Genomic DNA, 6,000 nt, shown 5'->3' on the forward strand with positions numbered 1-6,000 from the left:
AAATATCTCATTACAGGGGTGTGGGATTCCTATACCCCGATGCCCAGGACATATTGTTTGGGGTCAAGGACAAGTTTTCATGATTATTTATTCCTTGGGACAGGTATCCCAAACCCCTGCATCACAAACCCTTTAAATGTTAGTTTACAGGGATGGGAGCTATCAGCAGTTGAGATAATATTTGTATTCATGTTAGGGCTGTTTAAACTTGTATTTATGGTTCAATAATGCAAAGCCTTTATTAATAGGAGGAGCACTCTAAATAAACGTTTGAAGTTCACACTGCACTACTGACTGTGGTTCCAGTAAAAAATGATGAGATTGCTGCCATAATTTGTCGCCGCACTATAAGGCACCAAAGGGACAAATACATTATTTTACAGGACAAGTAGATTTATGAAGCAACCTGTTCCATGGACAAGTATATATTTGATTAAATTCCACACCCCTAGCAATAGGTTCAGTCTTAGTAGGATTAAATACAAGACAGTAACAGCCACTGCAATACAGAAACTGAGAATTAGAAATAGGTGTTCCATAAAGAAACTCAGATTCTCTCTCCTAAGCATGAAATAGTTCTAAAGTCATCTAATTAGGCTCTAAATTAGGAAGAAGGATGGTTTGTAGAGTGGGGTCTCGAGGGAATTCAGAAATGTGAGAAGGTGTCAGCATAGTGGAAACTTCAGTAAAAGTTTTCCTGAAAAAGGAAATACGTTTTAGCATAAAGCTTCACTCTTGTAAAAATAAAGGCAGCAGAGGGGTCTGAACCACTCAAAGTCTAAGGGAATCTGCTCTAAATCGTATCAGTGTGAACATTAGTTAAACAAATAGAAACTTCAGCAACATTTGTATCTCTTCCTAGCCCACCAGGAATCGATCAATTCACTGCTCGTGGTGTCCATTTGCAACATCACCTGTGTTTCCCATCCTTCAGAACTTAGGGCCTGATTTAGATAGTGGTAGATGGGTTACTCTGTCACAATGGTGACAGATATCCAGTCCGCCAAAATCTAAATCCATTATGTCCTACGGGATTTAGATATTGGGGGATGGGATATCTGGCACCGTTGTGAAGGAGTAACCCATTTGCTAATATCTCAATCAGGCCCTTAGACAGTTACTGCAACCTTGAGCATCTCTCGTTCCTGGTACATAATGAATAGGAGGCTTCATTTGCTCATTAGGTCTCAACAATTCTTGCCAACATTTCTCTTCTCAGGACTTACTGTCAGTACACTAATATATATAACAATACTAATTTCTCTAGCTACCGGAAATCAAGAGAACACTCCTGCAACAGAAAGAACATGTTGACCAGACAAAGTATATTTCAAAATTATGCCTTTAGTCAGACTAACTTCAATTAAACACCGAGGCCCTCATTTCAACATTGGCGGTATTGACCGCCTACTGCCACAGCGATGGCGGCCAACATACCGCCGCCGTGGCTACCAACCATCTACTGGTATCATGACCGCCGACGTATTCCGCCAGAATGCTGGCGGAAGACTGCCGACGATCATGGCGGTGGACAGCGGTAAGGCGGCGCTGCTAACAGCAGCACCGCCACACCAGCAAAACACCACCGACCGTATCAGGAGTAAGGATACGGCCTGGCGGTGTTTTGCTGGTGGACGCTGCTACTGACAGCAGCGCTGCAGACCGCCTCCAGCTGGAGGACCCAATGCAAGCAGGTAAGTCGGGTTCTCGATTGGGGGCGTTGTGTGTATGTAGGTGTGTGTGTGTGTATGTATTGGTATGCGTGCATGCAGGTTTGAGTCGCATAGGATGCATGCATGAATGAGTGAACACGAGTGTTGTGTGTTGTGAATGCATGTGTGTGACAAGGTATGTTGGTGTGTGTGTGTTGGTGTGTGTGTAGGTATGTGTGCATTCATGGGTGGTGGTGGGTATGTGTGTGTGCATGTGTGTATATGGGTGCGCGTGTGTATATGTGCAGGGGGAGGCTGGGGGAGGACTCTGGGGAGGGGGCCGGGAGGACCCCTATCAGTGCCAGCGAAGGGATTCCCTGGCACTGATAGTGCCTACCACCATGGTTTTCGTGGCAGTCTGTTTAGCACGAAAACCATGGCGGTAGGCCGGGTCATAATCCCAAGGGTGGGATTGTGGCGGCCACCGGGCCGGCGGTCAGTGTGTTCAAGTGGCGGTTATGGATGACGGTAACCGCCATGGTCCAAATCCCATTTTATTTTTACTGACGGCCTGCTGGTGGTATTACCGCCGCTTTAACACTGACCGCCAGGGTTGTAATGAAGGCCTGAATGTGTATTTCGAATACATGTTTATACACGCATACACATAACTTTTAAAATAAATGCAAAAAGTGAAACAAAGAATGCATGTTTATTTCTGCAAATATAACTTGAAGTGTAAATATACAATGTCAATAATGAATGCATGAGAGTATTTTAAAGGAACATTAGTGCACATGTTTATAAAGCTTCAGTTTCTCAGTGGTTACATTTCATTGAAGTATTCACATGGTTCACACACACTAATATTATTAAAGCACCCAGTAAATATAATGTCAGGAATAAATGTGAAATGTTTCAAAGATGACGTGTGAAGGATGTAGTCTAAATTGCGCTACTCCATAGGACTTAACATTTAGGCCCTCATTATGACATTGGTGGTAAATCCCACTTACCGCCATGCTGACTTCCGCCAACATACCGCCACTGCGGCAGATATCCGTTCACCATATTATGACACACACACACACACCAATCCGTCGCTATTCAGCCACAGACATAAGTCCACCACACCAAAGGTCAGTGATAAACTGGCGGTATCTAAAGCCACACCGTTACGCCAACAGAACAACGCCCACCACATTATGACCCACGTATCACCACGGCGGACATTCAAAGGTGGTAAACCATCAGTGGTAACTACCGCACACTCAAAATACACAAACACAAACTAAACAGCACCACATTGGACAATTCAAACTACACACATCTGACACCCATACACACCACACCCACACCACTATAAAACAGACACCCACACTACCCACAACCCTTCACGAATACAAATAATTGCCACCAGAGAGAGACGTCAAGACCACTCACACAAACAGAGCCACATACCACCATCACCTATACACCACCCACTCACCTCACAACACACACCCCAACACATCATCCTACACACCCTCACCCACAATACTCACACAACACCCATGGCACCACAACAACACCCCAGATTCTCTGAGGAGGAGCTGAGGGTCATGGTGGAAGAAATCATCTGGGTAGAGCCACAGCTATTTGGAGCACAGGTACAGCAGATATCCATGGCTAGGAAGATGGAGCTATGGTGGAAGATTGTAGACAGGGTCAACGCCATAAGAAAGCACCGTAGAACAAGGGACGACATCAGGAAGAGGTGGAACAACCTACGGGGGAAGGTGCATTCCATTGCAGCAAGACACCAACTAGCTGTACAGATGACTGGCGTGGACCCCCACCTCCTCCCCCACAACTAACAACATGGGAGGAGCAAGTATTGGCAATCATGAATCCTGAGGACCTGGCAGGAGTAGCAGGAGGACTGGACACTGGTAAGTCAACTCTCTACTTCTATCCCCCCCTACTTGCATGCCATCACATACCCCCGCCCTCACTCCCATCACTCCACCACTACTCACACACCCCACCATCTCACCCATCCCAATGCCAAGCTCTGCATGCACCACCAATGCATGGACACCACTCACAGACCTGCATTGACACCTATCACCAAAGCATGCACACTGGAGACAATCAGCTAGCTCACCACATACAAACTCACACAAGTTAAAGCTGCCAGGGCAAATATAACCTAAGAGGGCAACCCACCCATGCACAAAATGTCACACACAGAAACAATAATACTGCATTTACATCCCCACAGGTATCCCAGCCAATGTCACCGGAGAAGAGGTGCCAGCACTAGCTAGTTCCCCCACAGAAGAGGCCCATAGTGATGACAGACACTCTGCTTGCCTGGGTCTGGATCTGGATGACGAACCTGGCCTATCAGGGACCTCCGGACAGTCGGTTACCCAGCCACAGTCACACACCACCACAGAGCCTCCCCCATCTGGAAACACCACCACAGCACCCACCCAGCATACCCACACCTCTGTCCCCAGGACACGTCAATCAGCAGTGTGTCCACCAGGGTACCCCCCATACCCAAGACAATCAGAGACCTGGGGTCAGTGGCATTGGGCACACGATTCAGGGGACAGAGCACAGGACAACAGGGAAGCTGGGAGGACTGCTGTGCACCAAGGTGCAGGAGAACAGGCGGCTGCAGGAGGGACAGTAACAGCGGATCAGGGAGGACTTGCAGGTCCTTAATACCACCCAGGTCTCCATTGCTGGCAGACATGGCCAACATTATGAGGGAGGCAGCCTCACAACAGTGGGCCCCTGCCACTAGCTACACAATTGAACAATCTTCTACCTCCACTGCCGCTAGTGGACAGGAGGCCCCTGCACAGGACCAACAGGCCACCAACACCCCTCCCCCCTGCAGAAGAAGAACCACCCGCAAACGTCCCCTGCGATCCAGGCAGAAGCCAGAGACTATTGCAAATGATTTCAGTATGTATTCATTTAACAAGGTTCAAACATTGCAATTCAACTGTACAGTAATGTGCACATTGAATAGACCTGTAGCTGGCTGCAGTGTACACATCAGGAGTGATAGTTAGGCACCAACATCTGCAAAAAGAGTTACCATATGGTACAGTGAGTAGGCATAGAAGTGGGAAATCACAGACTGCCACTGACAATCGCAATCGCAAAAAATAAAATGATAATGAAATGTGAAGTACCACTGTCTTACCTGGGTGTCAGTGGAAATATTGGCGAATCACTGCAGTTCTGTTGTCCTTATCCTCATCCTCTGCCTCCTCATCCTCACTGTCCACAGGGTCCACTGCTGCCACACAGGCATCTCCTGCCTCCTCCTCCTGCAGAAAAGGCACACACCATCTCAAGCCAAGGTTATGCAACATGCAGCATGCAATGATTATCTGGCAGAGCTTCTTGGGTGAGTAGCACAGGGATCCACCTGTTTGATGGAGGTACCAAAACCTGGCCTTCAGGAGGCCAAAGGTCCTTTCAGTGATCCTTCTGGTTCGCCCATGTGGCTCATTCTAACGTTCCTCTGCCCTTGTCCTGGGATTCCTCACAGGGGTCAGGAGCCATGAAAGGTTGGGGTTCCCAGAGTCACCTGCAAATATCGAGGGACGACATTTAGCCACACACTATCCCTTATGGCCCACATCATACCCATACACCAACATCCACTGGGTGGGAACCAGGGCTCACTTATTAGCCACACACTGTGCCTCTGTAGTTGGCCCATCACATTTGGGATGCTGCTATTCCTCAGGATAAAGGCATCATGCACAGACCCAGGATACTTCACATTGACGTGGGCGATGTACTGGTCCGCCAGGCATAACTTCTGCACATTCATTGAATTAAAACTTTTTCGATTTCTGTAGACCTGTTCATTTTGCTGGGGGGGGGGGGAGACAAATCCACTATGTGTTCTATCAGTCGCCCCAATTATGTTGGGGATATGTCCCATTGCATAGAAGTCATCCTTCACTGTGGCCAAATCATCCACTTGGGGAAAACAATGTGGCTGCACATGTGTTTTATCAGGGCAGCCAACACTCTGGTCAGCACTACTGAGAACATTGGCAGTGACATTCCTGCTGCCAAGCCCACTGTCACTTGGAAAGAACCAGTTGCCAGGAAATGAAGCACTGATAGGACTTGCACAAGAAGGGGGATCCCAGTGGGTTGACGGATAGCAGATATCAGGTCCGGCTCCAGTCGGGCACACAGCTCCGTGATTGTGGCCCTGTCAAGTCTGTAGGTGAGGACAATGTGCCTGTCCCCCATTGTTGCCAAGTCTACCAGGCATCTGTACACGGGGGTATGTCTCCATCTCCTATTCATCTTCACCAGTTGC

The sequence above is a fragment of the Pleurodeles waltl genome, chromosome 7 (assembly GCF_031143425.1).
Source record: "Pleurodeles waltl isolate 20211129_DDA chromosome 7, aPleWal1.hap1.20221129, whole genome shotgun sequence".
Taxonomy (NCBI): domain Eukaryota; kingdom Metazoa; phylum Chordata; class Amphibia; order Caudata; family Salamandridae; genus Pleurodeles; species Pleurodeles waltl.